This window comes from Coturnix japonica, chromosome 3 (genome assembly GCF_054131305.1).
Source record: "Coturnix japonica strain WE chromosome 3, WE-NBRP24, whole genome shotgun sequence".
NCBI classification, from domain to species: domain Eukaryota; kingdom Metazoa; phylum Chordata; class Aves; order Galliformes; family Phasianidae; genus Coturnix; species Coturnix japonica.
The window spans coordinates 9,913,601-9,929,942 of record NC_140665.1 but is presented as its reverse complement, the minus strand read 5'-3'; the positions used below and the strand labels follow the sequence as shown (position 1 = coordinate 9,929,942).

General features: G+C 40.1%; 1 long non-coding RNA gene across 3 annotated transcripts in view; it reads right to left on the bottom strand.

Moving 5' to 3' along the window:
* LOC107310818 (uncharacterized) overlaps positions 1-16,342 on the bottom strand; it is a 104,377-nt gene that overhangs the window by 26,728 nt on the left and 61,307 nt on the right. For all 3 annotated transcript variants that reach the window (XR_014944426.1, XR_014944424.1, XR_014944425.1), the window contains exons 3-4: positions 5,506-5,586; positions 4,314-4,415 (exon numbers count right to left, since the gene is read on the bottom strand). This is a non-coding gene — a long non-coding RNA (uncharacterized LOC107310818). The remainder of the gene's footprint in view (positions 1-4,313; positions 4,416-5,505; positions 5,587-16,342) is intronic.

The following is a 16,342-nucleotide window of genomic DNA, read 5'->3' as shown; positions in this document are numbered from 1 at the left end:
AGTAGGTACATTAGTGAACAACTGCTTTCAAGGATGAAGTAAGTACAGGAAGAGTAAAAATCAAAACTTTCCGATGAACACCTCAGAGATCTGGGAATTGCAACCACTTCCAACAAACCTGATTGATTGATGCATCAGTTTCACAAAAGCAAGGTCCCATGTCCCACAGGTTTTATGGTTTCGTTGCACATTATTGTGTATGTTTTAATAGAAAACGTAAAAAGAAAACAACAAACCAACAACGTTTTATTACTTACATTACTTTAATACTTTAATACTTTAATGTATTTAAGTAATAATGTTAGTATTATTACTTAATACATTACTTATTACTTAATATACTTAATAACATTATTACTTAAATACATTAACTATATTATATGCTTTGTGAGGACTGCTCCAAAAGTAATGCCCCCCTGTTATGTTGTCGGCCCACAGTGTCAGAGGTGTGTGTTAATGGTGTGGCAATAGAGGTTAAATTTTCTCACCAGTATCCATTTACATTTTGTTGTTGGGACAGATGGCAGCAGTGGGGCAGTCCAAGAGAATGATGTCTTGCATAGAACTGCATATGAGGCAAAGAAAGGTGTGGAATAGAATCCCTCCACATGGAAAAAAGAAATGGCACCACTGGCATTCATCAGTGCTTGCTGAACATTTATGGAGACCAAACAGTGGATGTGAGCACAGTGAGGGGTAGGTGGTGCATTTCAGCAGTGCTAATAGCTTCAGTGGGTCACCTTCACTGGTGGAGATTGTTACAAGTGCAGCATGCAGGCTCTCTTTCACTGCTGCTGTAAATGCACAGCTAATGGTAGTGACTCTGTTGAAAAGGAGTGTTTTGTAGCTGAGAATTTCCGCTATTGAACAGTGTTATTGTGCTCTTTGTATTGGTTGTAGGTTCCACGGAAATAATTAGGAGGCATTACTTTCAGAGAAACCTTCGTAGATATGGGCCTAGACTATTTCTCTTCAGTCACTGCTGCTCAGGCAAGCCAAAAGTTTGGACACTCGTGGTCTGTCTCTATTCGTGTGTCCATTTGTGCTCTTCTTGTGGTTGTTGGAACACATCACAAATGCTTAACTTTGGCCACAGCTGAAAAAAATACCATGTCAGCTGGGTGTTAAAGCAAGCAGCCTACTCACTGCAGGGATTTCATTCTTTTCTCATATTTAGCCTTTGCAGACAGAGAAAGGTGATCACAGCTTTTCCTTCAAACCCAGGGGTATTTTCGCTCTCCACTTATATCTGGTACCAAGTACAAGTTCAAGCAAAGTAAACCATATTCCTTTCTGCCTTACTGCTTTGCAAAAGAAGCATTACATCTGAGAGAAAAGCAAGGAAGGCCAAGTCAGTCTTCCGTTAAAGCACGATGACCCATACTTTGATGCCTACTACCATCCACAATTGGCAAAGCTAATATTTAATGAAGCAACCAAACTTGGCAGTGACTATAAATAAATACTAGTGCACTCCAGAAATGTTCTCTCTATTCTAGGGAAGATAAGGATTTCCACAATTCTAATGATTTGCTTTCAAATTTGTCTGTACAACTGATTTCCACTGAGCCAGAAAACTGCTAATCAGCTAAAAAGTATACTGTGTGCATCTTGACAGACGTGTAATGGTTTATAAAATATATTTTCTATTACCTGCCAATGTTATTTAGGTTCTCTGCAAGGTCTGTAATACAATTCTATGTGTTGATTTATTTACATTATTTTCCAATACACCCTGAAAATCAGAGCAAATAGAAATAAATGGAGAAAGCGTAGAGAACAAGGGTTTGCTTCTGCATACTATCTCCATAGCTTCCTTTTCACAGGAGCACAGAAACAACATGAGCTGAATATAAAGAACTGTGAAATATATCAGTCTCAAGCAAAGCAAATTGCTGTTTTACTGAATAACCTGATGAACAAAAAATACATGTGCAGTTCAGAGAGCGAGCTAGAAGAGGTCTTACGTAACCATGTGATCATTAGCATCTCTACAATACTTTAAGGTGACCACAGTCACCAAAATCTCACCTTAATCTCTCCAATTTCATTCTCTACGTTTTGAGGATAAGGCCCTCCATCTCCCCCCAGCAAGGAAAGCTGAAGGGATAAGAAATAGAAACCTCTAGCTGTTATATTTGAGGTGTAAAGTGCGCCAGTGAAATTCTGCTCCATGGATTTGTGTACATTCACTGCAATCAGACAATTTCTATGACAACAAATTTCTACATACTGACAATTTCTAACCAACAAATGCTTTTTGAACAGTTTTGCTGTACAATGTGATCATCCTTGATAAAACTATTATGCTGATTCCCACCAATTACTTTTGGAATGAAAACTTACCCATTGTGATGCCTCACTAGGAAGAGGGATGCACACTAACAAGGGTAAAAATAACTGATATCTAGGATTCTGAGTACAGAAACAAATGCTTCAGATCATGGTGATGTTACTGTTTTTCTCTCTCTTCCCCTCTTGGGTGACAGATGGCTTTGGTGAGGAGAGTAGGTCCTAAATGGGTCATTCTGAGAAACTGTATGGTAGCAGTGAGAGTGGATCTGGGGCACAACCCTTCCTGGCCTTCTGGATAAGCCCAGCTACATTAGCCAAGAGATAAGCTGGAGCACAAACAACTGAGACTCAGGAGAACTCATTCTCTGGACATTTCTCAATGCATTTGTGCTATCAGCAAGCAACTTACATTCAGATACTCTGGCACAATACTAATCCCATGCTTGCGGTTGTTACAGCTTAACATTGTTAAAATGATCAGTTCTGCAGGAGTGCAACTAATCAGACCTTATTGAAATGCTTTCCTGCATCTTTTTCATCTCCTGTAGAAGATCACGAGGCATTGACATTCTGGGGCTAAGATACATAGCTGTAGGAAGTTCAGGTTGCAACTGAAGTTTCCCTAATTGAGGTATTACCAAGGTACACTTATGGAGTAGAAGTCTCCCTATACTATCTGGGCTGCACAAACAGCCACATCTTTTAATGAAGGCTAACACTGCTGAAAGTTTCAACGGAGAAGTTGAAGGACGTATGTAGCACTCATAGTGTCTGCGTTACTCCCTGGCACTAATAGGTACAGTTTTCTACTTGCTGGCATCGTCAAACAGGCTATGAAATAGGACCAAATGTGTCACAAGATGCATTAACCTGCTCAGTTTGTTCATACAGTGTGAATGGGAAGAGAATACACAAATGTCTGCCACCAGTAGAGAAGCACAAATAGGTGTGAAACCTCCAAGCATTTCTGATTTCATATTTGTCCACTTATTTACCATTAGCAAGAATGGTGCCATTGAATAGCTATTATATTTTTCTTTCGCAAGTCTGAAAGCTCACTGGAGGTGTCAGTCTGTATTTACACTATCACTTTGAGACATGCTTTAAATATCTCTACTAGAATAAGGAAGGAACTGGAAGGAACCCCAGAGGAATGGCTACAATAAAGTCTGGAGGCACTGAGCAGTAACCTCTGTATGATGCAGGCTGCATACCACCGTGTGATGTGCCCTGCGAGCTGCAGCCATGCCCATGGCAGCTGGAGTGTGGGGAAGCTGGAGTGGAGCAAAAATCAGGCTGAGCACCTCTGGCATAGGTATCTCTCTGCCAAATGAGGCATTAATGTCAGATTTCCAGAAGTCCGGTGCAATGCTTTAACCACAAGAGCATTCTCTAACAAGATAAGCACTTTGCTTAAAAACACCCTTTTCTGCTTGGTACTTAAATTAAGGAAGAGTGCTGCCAGACTTCTGCCTCTTGCAGTCCTGTGTCCCCCTCAATCCCTCTGTCATGTCATGGTGACAGCCAGTGGCACTGCCAAAAGATGGGGGCAAAGCCCTTTAAACAGATCATCCTCTTTTTTTTTTTTCTTTTTTTTCCCCTTTTATTTATTTATTTATTTTCTGAAATAGGAATGAGTTTAAAGCAGGCTCCCCTGTTTGCAGCAATGCCTGTTTCCATGGCACCCAGAGCAGCAGCCGATGGCCTTGTTATCACAAGAACTCTAATAAATTTCTGTAGATTGCTGGGAATTGCCTTTTCTTTCCCTGTTTATTTTATTTTTATTTTTTACCCAGGTGCCCTTGCAGTCCTGTAACCTATAAGACAGCCAAAAGCCTACAGCAAAGTTCAGTTCTTCATAGTGTGGATAGCATGGATGGAAGATTTTTTAATCAGAAAATAAAACACAACATAAATTCCTACAAGGGAGGGGGGATGAGAGAGAGAGAAACTATCCACTTTTCCTATGTATCATAGATCTGATAGAGCTCTACATGGGACCGTGTGATTAATCCTACCTGAGCAGCATCAGTCTTGCACCCACCAAAGAGCAATGTGGTGAAAGAACATCATCTCCCTGCAGCTGTGCTCCCAACAAGGTGATATGCTGATGTGCTGCCCTGTGGATTTTTGAAAAGAGACTTAGTGACAATGAGCATTTTGCACTCAAATATACTTTTTTCATCACTCTGATACTCATTTCTGTGAAAACTCATGAATATGGAGAAGTGTCTTTTCCTTCTATTTCAGATCTTCCATGCTCAGTGCGTTTTAGACACCCCTTGTTTCTAAAGTACTGATTCTGTGATTAACACTTTGATTTTACATACACCTGCATCTGATTGAATACTACTTATGAAACTGTGGAAAGCAATCTTTTGCTTCTAGGAAGAAAACTACTTGCTCACAAATTACAAGGTAACTTAAAATCTGTACATTACCCCTTGTACTGTGATAATAATTCCGGTGTCAGCCTGTATGATACTGGCTTGTAACTAAACGTGTTAATCCCTGTAGTAACAATCAGATTTCCAAAAGAAGAAGAAAACAGAAAGTAATAATCAAATGCTTGTGAGGAAAAAAAACAAAAAACAAAACAAAACATGGGAAACAGTTCTAATTGCTGCATTTGAGAATATGATACTACTGTGAGATTTTGCATTAAGGTTTAAGTACATTTTTGTCAGAGGTGTCCTTCATCTTGAGCATTACCAAGTTACTGCATTGAAGGGAATCAATAAACTTTGGATTCAAACTGATATATATTCAGGACGCTATCAAATATGCAGCATCACAGGGAGGAGCCATACAACAAAGCTGCTGTCAGATTTACTTCCCTTGCTGTGACAGAGGAAACTGTTTCTCCACAGCCTGTTCTCAGATTAATACCTGTTGCATCATCTGCTCTCTGTGCCCCCAGCACCTTACAGATGTGACTTGGGATTCAAACTTGGCAATTAGCTGCTCCTCAGGTCTCACTTAGTGCTTCCTGACATTGGTTTGATTCTCAAAGTCATCATTTCCCAGTTTGCTTGCATTCATGGAGTCTGTATGCATGAACTGTTCATCCCAACAACTTTCATCCCTTCCCCATCTGGCCTAAATGTGTTACAGGTGATGACCAAAGATATGTTTATTTCAAGGACACCCCAGATTTTCCTTCCTGGGCTCAGGATTCCATGCAATCACATGACAAAACACAGGTCTTACCTACAGAGCACATGATTCCAGTTCTTCCCCGTGTTTAGATATTAACATTTCTGTGCAGAAAATAATTGATGGAAGTGACTCCTGTTAATAAAAGAGAAAATATAAAGAATCAAATACATGAGCTTAACCAAAACATCAAACTTCAACTCAAAGGAAGTAGCCCTTTCTTTGGGAGCCATGGGAAGGAACCAGGTGACATGCAAGAAAGTATGTGTTGATAGGGAATAAACACCGCAAAATGAGGCCACTATTCTTTGGCAACAATAACAATCACTAGAAGTAAAGACAGATCATTTTAATCAGAAACATTAAAAAAAAACAAAAACATTAAATAAATGCTATGGAAGATCGTCCCAGTGTTTTGGGAGACACTGCTGTAAGATATTTGTACATTGCTAGAAGGTTCAAAATTCACTCTGGCATCCCAGCATATGCAGGGTGGTTTGCAGCCTCACTCCTTGACACAAACGTACATTCATAGGAAATACAGCACCAGCAACCTCCATTGCATTCCCAAAGTACTTAATAAAACGACTGAGATTATTCCTTTTTTAGCACGTCACTGTAATTCATTTCACAGCCACAGTATTCTCGGGTTCAGACATTAAAAGGCCAATAAAGATGCTTAGGAGTTATTCTCTCCAGTTGATAAGCGCAATGCAATTCACCAAACATACTTTAGCTTCCGTGGAACCACCAGGAATGTTCATAAATGAAAGGGGATGAGGAATCTATCAATTTTGGAATCCACCTTTCACATTCAGAAACTCTGTGGAAACGGCTGCCTGGACTGACATGCTGCACTGCTTCCAGCACTCCAGTAGTTCTCCTTCCACTCCCTGCCCTGGAATGAAGTTTTCCCCCACAGATGCACAGCCCTGTGCCACAGTGGCACCAAGTCCTGCTAGCACCCACTGGGGGTCCAAAGAAACACCCCTCCTTGTAAAGCATTTGGCTCTGGACCTAGGGAAGGGATGATCCCACTTTTGAGCCATGTAAAAGTTGCTCTCTGCTGACTGAGCCACAGCTCTGCATCAGCTGGGACATGGGGCCATTTTTGTCATAAGGCCTACACTGCTGCCTAAGCAGGAGTCCTTCCAACACATTATTTTCCATGCAGCACAGCCTTTGCTCGCCCAACTGAAAGAATAACAGCCACCCAACTGATCTGTACTTAGCTGAAAAATACAGAGCTGTCCCACTCCATCACACTGCTCACTATTCCCTGTTGCATAGATGGCTTTAGATGAAGACTTCTCCATATCGTTTGCCTGCAAATGCATACACCGAATCTTTCAAACCAGGTTGCAGCAGTAAAGTTTTTAAATACTGTTGAGGAAGTATTAAGCTGTTTGAGAAAAAAAAAATGGCATTCTACACAATGCTTTGTGTCTCAGGCAGGAAAATTATTAGGAATTTGATGTCAAAGAGCAAAACATTTCAATCTTTCACAGGATTATAGCAATGAGATCTGACAGCAGCCATAATTTGTGAATCAGAATACATCAAAAGAGCTCTGTTGAAGGTGTGGTGGTGGCTCAATTGTGATATTTTGCAGCCTGTCTGTGACACGGCTCTGATTGTTCTGCATTGCAGTTGCTATGGCTAGGGCTCCTTCGGCTGCAAAGACACTTGATCACTGACTCTAGGAATGTACTCACTGAACAGGAGCTAAAATTTCAGGGCCTACAATGATTCTAAAAGAGTCTGTGGGACGTGGAGCAGGTGGAGAGCACAGGTAAAATGGTGCTACTATGAGAGTTCCCCCAATAAGCTAAGCCTGGTATAGTTAGTAGCTATGCCACCATCAGCAGAGCCTCCAGCTTGGCTTTAACCACAGAGATCTCAAACAGGACATGGCACACAGGAGGCCTGGCTGGATAAGGGTATGGTTAGGTATGAAGAGAAAAAGGCTAAGAGTAAATTGTAGGTAAAATGAACACTTGAAGCAGGTGGGCATCAATAGTTTGTGTTTGACATGTTCTGCTTCTTAGCACCACATCATTTAATCCCAATTCTATGCATACGACTGCATACTACTGCTGTAATTTATCACGATGCTCTAGCAGCTGATGCTTATAGTTTGAAGTTGTATTTTATTGCTCAGACTTTTCATATGCTTCATGTTTATTTGCCTGCATCTCCTCCAAAATTCTTTCTGTGCCTTAATTCATTTTCTTTGTAGTGCAGATCTGCTTACATGTATATTATAAAGCATAATTGCCTATAATTATAATATATAACATACAAGGAATGCAAGGTTCATGGTCAATTTGAAAGATCAAAAGCAAGCCTTAAATTCTCCTGACTAAAAGTGACTTCTGATAGAGTTAATTATTCCTCTTTATCTCTGATTTGCCTCTTACAGCTCTCTGCCAAGTTCTAAGAGATCTGAAAGGATTTTGCTTTTCAGTGCTGGCCACAGAATGGCACAGCAGAATATTAAAAGCTCAAATAGTGTGTGAAACACTTGGAATTATTGCTGCTATTTCCAAAGTACTAGGAACAAGTCCTGCTTTCAATTTTATCTGAAGTTATTCCACTGAGCCTGATCCCCGATTACCCTGCATAATATACACATTTGAACCTATACAAAGTGGGTTAGAAAGCACCCCTGGTCTGTTCAGCATCCATTTCAGCTTGATGTGATGCTGACAAAGAGCCGCAGGAGAGCCACTTGTTTCTGAAAACGATGTTTTAGGCTAATGGAAAATATTATCTGCAAACCTTATGTGTATTTGGGGAGGGCTGGAGGGGAAGAATAAGAAGTTCTGTTTCTAACACATCCTGTCATAGTGGCCAGTTACAGTTTTCACTGAATTCAATGGGACATATTTGATTTCTGCTATAAAGAGAGCAGAGAGGAGGCAAAAGTTCCTGCTGAGGTGTGAGCTTTCCATGAGAGATTCAGGATAGACAAATCCAGATGTCCTTCTCTCCCCTCTTGCTCCCAGCCACCCAGCTCATGCAGCCTTCACCCTCACACTGCTTCTGCCACAGGGCTGACCTGTTGGCATGGATAATGGGAACACGCCAGCTCTGCAGCAGTGCCAAAAGGAAGGCTTTGTGCCCTAACAACAGCAGGACAGGGATGATGGGATGCAGGCACACAACAGGACCAAATGCAGCCAAGCCACTTTACATCCAGGTAACAAGATAAGACTTCCAATGAGATGAAACGTTTTCACATTATCTAATTTGGCGTGCCTTAATAAGGAAGATAGAGCAGTGCAGCATTCTATAATGCAATCGTGTTACATTAATGATGTATAACTAATATAACTAATGATTTTTATCAAGCCTATAGGAAAAGAGTGTTGAAAGCAAGTTTGGTTCTCAGCACTGCCTATTATCTCGTAGAAGAAAGACAGAAGTCCTTGTACTGAGAAAAAAGTGGTCAAATAATATCAGACATCTGTGTTCCTGGCATCACAGATTAGTTTCCCAGCAATAAGGCCACGGATTTCACAAAAAGTATTATGGTTTTTACTCTGATAGGTTACCAACAATACAGCACTGAAATCATAAATACTAGAGTAGGGAGAACTGCTTGCAATGGCAAGTTTAATGGATTTATTTGGCTTCTTTGTTTTTCTTCGTTAATTCTTCATGAGATAATTTAAAACATTTGAATCCTACTTATTTGACCACTAATTCCTGCAAAGTCATTTCTATCTATAGCTTGCTTTCAAATTATGCAATGCTGCTGCTGTTTCACAGTATAAGCAGTTATATAAATTATATACGAAGAGCTCTATTTCCCAATTGAAGACAGCCAGAAAAACAAACAAACAGATTTACAATAAACCTCACAAAGGGCACAAGAAGCATCAAATCACTTTGGCAAAACCAATGACTGTCATCTCAGTGAGAATCCTTCCCCCACTGCATGCTTGGTTATGTATTCACATACTCTTGCTGCAGACAGGATTTCCCACCTGTACCAGCAGTAGAACTAGACAGTGACACAGGTTCTGCCAAAACTCCATTTAAATAACAGAAAACTACTGGCACAGTATGGAGCTCTGAGGCATGATGCAGCAGCAGCTCTACCTAAATAACAGCTGAAACTTTGCATAATAACTGGACTAACTAGTAACTTTGCATAATACCTGGACATTCTGTCAGGGTAAATAGAAAGAGACACTGAGGAATTTTTGAATTAATATCTCCACTTCTATTTGGATTAATTGCTTAACTGGTTAGTTTTCAGGTTAACATGATGTGATCTGTAGTAACTGCCTGGTTGGCAGAAATACTGTCCTTCCACAGGGGCAGGTGGTTTAGACAGAAGAGCAAGACCAAGAACCCTGCAGGAAGTGGGAGGCATGAGAATGTAGCAGCAGCTTTCCCTTTCTGCCAAGGGGCAGCGGGAGCAACTTACGTCAGCTTCCCAAAAGGCAAGTTTTAAGAGAATCACTTTCAAACGATATTAAAATCGCAAATATAACGTGAAGTTCGTGGCTACAGGATAAGTTCTACGGCATTAAAATAATAAACAAAACCGAGGGGACATTAAACTTAGTTTAAAAACAGCTCCCTGTGGCATCCAGTGCAGGTTTCTCATCCGTGATCTTGATTATCTGTTGCTTTTGGATGTGACCCACAGCTAAGAGCTCATCCGGGGAGCACAACTGCCAGTCCAACCCTATTTCATCCTGAAATGTTTTTACTGGTTTTGTTTCGTTTGTTATTTTTTAACACTGCCAAACTAACCTGGCTACAACACAAAACTACCAGGTGTGCTTTAATGTCAGGCAATTCTTAATTTGTGAGAAAGAAGTTGGGAAGCTTAAAGAGTAAAAAGCCACAAAACCAAATACCATAGGTCAAGTACAACTGAAACAGCACTGAAACAGTCAACTAGTTGACCCTGCGTACACGATAAATTACTCTTAGCTCATCTACAACGATTTAAAACCCCAGCTCTGCTTTGTAGCTAAGAATTTGCTCTATCAAATGTTGCTATTGTGCTCTTCGTATCTGTTGTAATTTCCATGGAAATAAATAGCAGGCACTACTTTCTGAGAAAACTATGTAAATTCCCCATATGCATTCATGTTTGCCTCTGTGTGCCAGTGCTGTGATTTTTGTCTCTCACTGTATGAGAATAAATACTCATATAAAAAACAAGTCAGAGCACTTAATGAAAGAATGATGAAAGACCGTGCATTTCACTGGAGCTTATTGTTCAGATCTATTATTAAATTGGCTTTAAGAACACGTGGGGACTTTCAATATCTGTAACTGCAGCATACAGTCTCTATAAACTTTAAGCCAACCATTTGAAGATAAGACTGAGCCTGGAAAACTGGGATGCATGTAATTGTACTACTGGGTGTAATTTATCCATCCTAATACCACAGTTACATTTATACTAGTCCCTAAGCAATAATCTATGTTGAACTAGCAGATACCATGATCTCATATGCATAATTCAAGCAAATGATTAAGATTGTAGGTTTCCTATGGGTAATATTTAGATTCAGGTTTAGTGCTACTAAGCTCTACAACACATATCATTAGTTTCCATAGATAAAAGAGTAATAGCATATCTGGCATTTATCATTCCCAAGGGGATACACACAGCAGACCCCAGACTTGCTCTTTTAGGTAACAGAAGGTAGAGACAGTGATGGAAAATTTCACCAAAATGCCATACTAATAATTATTAGCAAGGGAAGCACAAAATCGCTGGTGTCTACTTTGCAAGGCTAAACACATGGAAATGCATACTCTGTCACTGTTGCATTCTATTAACCATCAAGGTTACACGACACCATATGAATTTCCCTCTTGTAGAGTGTGAGCCATGGAAAGTGCAATTCCTCTACAATAACAGCTTCTAAAGTATTCCAGATACTGACTAGAGGAGAACACTTATTTATAAAAGTATTCACTTAGGAAAGCCAAAATAATTTATCTTTAGAACTACAAATGTCTGCTCAGATACTCTTTTGGCACACAGTTTCTGACATAATCTTGAGGCATTTTTCTTTGATCTCTTTTACATCTCCAGGAAAAGACAGAAGAGGACTGTTGTATTGCATAAGCTCTAGACTGCACTCCTCCAGCACCACTCCCAGCAGAAGCCGTTTGGATGTGCCTGTGCTTATTAAAGCTAAAAAACATACCTACAGCTTACAGGCCCTGGTTGACCCCCTATGTATGCAGAAATCTTGGTTTGGATATTTTTGGTTCATTGGTTGGTTTTACTCTTCCATAAAACTGAATTGCCACAGCACATTGAAACGAATAAGTTCCCGCTCTCTGATCCAAATCATGTTTCAAAACATTGCTAAGTCAATGGAAAGCTCTGTCTGTGCCGTTTACTTTTCAGTAAAATTTCCAGCTCACCTGAAAAGTTCAGAAGTGTAGCACTGATCCACAATGATACCTTCAAACAATTTGAACTATTTGCAGGATCCTGATTTGCCAGCATTTTTCAGTTGCTAAATCAGGAAAGAGCTGCCAGTAGATGCTTGGAGGCTTTATTTTGCTAATAAGAAATGACTGCAGCACCCCAGAAAACAGTCAAAGTCATTCTATAAATAGCGAAGGTTTCTGTTACAAAATGCATTTGCATATATTAAATCAAGATGCCACAATTAAGGTAACAAATTCTGATGAGTGCACAGAAAGAAAAAGTGATGAATAAACTCAACTGCACACAGTCCTGGGAGAAGTACAAAATTGAGACAAGATCACATTTTGGTGTATTTGGGGAGGTATTGTTATAGTCTCACTGGTTTGATACAAATTGCTAATAGTGAATACTGTAATGAAAACATGCAAGCCTATTAATAAAGTACACTGTCACAGGTCTTCTAAGCTTTCAGCGAGTACATCACAGCATTTTCATAATTATCATCAGCCAAATAGCTGGTTGAGTGAGTGCTGCAATTTAAATTACAAAATTAAAATGTTTGAACTGTTTTCCTGCAAATTTGGAATGGCTACTTAAAGGATCTAAAGTGCCAGTGGAGTGGCAGGATTCTCCATAGTCAGTGATTGTCTGCTGTTTGCAATCAGTCTCCAATTTGTCATGCCGCTTCCAATAAAATATTTATGTAATCAGATAAAATTATTTCCTTGCCAGGCCCAAATTTGGTTTGGAGTCAATGTCACATTTGCTATTGTTCCGAACAAGTGCATGGTGCTCCAAGGACATAAGAGGTGGAAAGGGAGCAAAAAGTGATGATTTAAAAATGATACTTGAAGCGGCATTACAAAGTATTACACAGCATTATAAAGCACTGTGCTTTAGGCTGCCATATTCCAGAAACATCACCCCAGAGATCTTAGAAACTTCCTGGCAGAGGAAAGTAGTAGAGACTGTCACACCATTGCTATTGTCCAATTAACATCAATTAATAACAGCAGAACTAAAAACTGTGAATGCTGAAAATCTATTAAACAGTTACTTGGACGAGATGGAGCCAAAAATTGTCACAATTAGCAGAGCTACAGATCTTAAGTGATCAAACGCAAATGTCTACATAAAGAAAGTGAATCTGACTACATTTTTTCCATTAGAAAGATCTGAGCTTCTTACCCATGAAATCTGGTCATTAATCTGGAGATGTAAATCAAGTTACAATTGAACAGAAACAATTACATTTTGGTTTTGGTTGACAGTAAGCTCAGGTTTCAAATCTAATAGAGTTATTCTGTGACCTCGAGCACCTCATCTGAAGTTCTTTCCATCCTTAAATGAAGACAATATTTTTCTGTCTTTCTAAACAGCTTCAAAACCTTAGCTAGGTTGTAATTTTTATGTCTACACCTCTGAGAGCATAACTCAGCAAGATGGCTGTTTGCACATCTGAGCCTGGATGTTGTTGTTAACAAAATATTTACCTTATCCGTATCCAAATAAATTGTGCTAGAAGTATTGCACCAGTTGATTTAATGATGGTTTGTCACTTGCTTGTTTGTTTTTCAAACTGTATTCTAAATAAGGCTCTGATTCTACCAGAATATATGTACCCAACTTTTCTCACAGAAATCGATCCACTGAAAACAATGAGACTGGTCACAAAACTAACTTCAGGCTTAAGTACCCATCCATACAAAAAGAACATAGCAGAGCATAAAATATGAAAACAGCCTAAAGCCATGTAAAGTCAGAGAATCACAGAATGGCCTGGGTTGCAAAGGACCACAACGATCATCCAGGCCCAACCCCTGCTACATGCAGGGTGGCCAACCACCAGTACAGGCTGCCCAGAGCCACATCCAGCCTGGCCTTCAATGCCTCCAGGGATGAGGCATCCACAGCCTCCTTGGGCAACCCAAAGTCAACATGTCTGACATCTATTTTAATGCATCTGTCCTCACATATCCTGTCCAGTCACACCCCCTCTGAACACAAATGTGTGTCCAATCTCCAATTCATCTCCAATGACAGGTGAACTACACTCTTTGTTTCACACAATGAAGATGATGGCTATCATCTGAACAGTTTCTTGGCGTTCTCTGGTCTCATCCCTTGCACATTTTAGGTGTCCACTTAATAGATGAGACAAGAAACTAAAGTGTTGGCTGACATCAGAGTCTGATAGATTCAAATTGACGACAGCAAATATACTCATTAAAAATAAGAAGCAAAGATGGGAAGTGTATAACCATTAACAAAGCAGTTCTCACGTGGTCTCCACCCTAACAAGTGATCAAGCTTCCCCTCCCCTCCTCTACCTCTAAATTCAGTAGGTTTAGCTCTGTTTCTGAGGGACAGATATATCTTTGTAATTCCTGCATGTGATTGAAGAAGATGGCATTTAGTGGCAAAGTGCAGGGCAAGGGAAGATGTCTGGATTTTGCTAAGTAGTATGACAGCACAGCTGCCAATATCAGGTATATTTGTGTTGCTGCACAGTTTCCCTTAGAAGGCTCTCAGAGAGGTGCACTTCAATGGAAAAAGAAAGAGAAAATGCTCCTTCAGTTCCTCTCATACAGGACATTATATGAATGATTGCTCCAGTACACTTGGGGATGACCCGTGCCAGCAGTGCCAAGCAGCTTACCCCTGCTGCAAGCAGAAGGATTCACCCATATGTTAGGCTATACCTGCCTGAGGCTGTTGCAGGCTGACCTCCGTCATGCAAGTCTGTGAGGCAGGACTCAGGCATTATCAAATTCCTCACTTGTGAATGATTTTTCTCTCCTAAACTGTTTTCACGGTTCTGAAAACAAAGAGTGAGAGGGTAAGGGGTCAAAGTGCTTACATCGTACCCTGTATCCTGCTTGCTTGATGTGACAGAAGGCAGCTGGATTGTCAGGTGGCAATGACCTGCAGGAAAAACTTATTTTTCTCATGACTAACTCCTGAGAACGTGATGGACTATCCTCTCCCACAAAGAAGGCAATTGCTTGTACTTATTCTTAAGCCTTCCGGGTTGTATTTCTCATGTAGCAGCCAAACAGTTCAGAATGCTTTGGAAGTTTAATGATAGCTGGTAAATGTACACAGAGGCCATGCACAGTCGCTAGAAGCACCCGTACTCAGCACTGCAGCTGAAACCATCAGCCATCAAAACCGTGCTCTCGATTTCCTCTGCAGGTCCCCAGGGAGAACACTGCTCACAGAGATGCAAAACTAAAACTACATGTAATGGACTGCTTTCATCTAGTGTGAAGGTCACAAACAACATGCCCACATTTGAATAAAGTGAAGAAAAATGGATTTAACTAAGAGACTGAGCTGTTAACAAGTATAGCTTCAAAACTTTGCAAGATTTCCTTGTTTCCTTCATCATTAGAGAAATCTGGTATCTGGCTACATCTCGGAATGAGAGCGACAAGCATCATCTCTGCCAGGACTTGGGATCATTTTGAAGGAGCAAAAGACATGTTGCAAATTGGAAAGTATCATCTAGGCGGAAGAGTCCTATAAAGAGACAGAGGTCTTTAAACAAACTCATAATTGCGACAACAGCTAACCTGAAATAAAATTCACCTCGTAAAAAAAGAAAGAATACAAAACATACACAGACTCTATGGGACACATTTTCTTATTCGGTGTCTCTTGTTTGGTTTGTTTCTTCGCTCAGCAATACCAACTTTTTGTAGGAAAGTACGAGACCGATCCATCTCCATGATCCCTGATGTACTGAGATTGCACTGAGATGTGTCACGCAAGTCCAGGCAAAGCTCAGTAATCATCTCAAGAGAAAGGTGAAGGAGAAAGATTCAGAAAGACTTGGAGCTTTTTCTCTATTTTGACTTCTGACATAATATGCAAGAAAAGCCTAATTCTAAAGCTCCATTTTTTCCCACTTTCTCAGATTCTTAGAGCAGAGGGATGCTGTCAGCCAGATAGTGACTTGGTGCAATCAGACCTGCTTGCTGAATTCTCCCTGATTACCTAAAATTGCGACTCTAAACTGATGACAAAAAATGTTGTCTTGACTCATCAAGAAATTGATAAAGCTACAGATAACAGAACTGGATCAACAGTTTTTTTTCCTAAGACAATTATTACATATATAAAGGATGGAGAAGACAAAATAAATCATAAGTGAATCACTGAAGACTGAGAAACAGGAAAATATTGCCAGTTCTCCACCTTTGAATACAAGTGTCAGCCCTGTAAAACCCAGCACACGCTGGACAGAAAATCATCAAGCATGTTTCTGAGGAAAGATCATATATAAGAAATAGGTATGCATATTTAGGCCAATAGTTGTGATGTATGTATATATGTTAACATGTGAGGAAACAACTGGTCTTACTTCAGAATTAGCTTATTTCTTTCAGAGCTATAGTGGAAACTCCTACACTGCAGTTGTTCAGCTTCTAACTTTGCCTAACCTGAGATTATAGCCAACAATGAAAT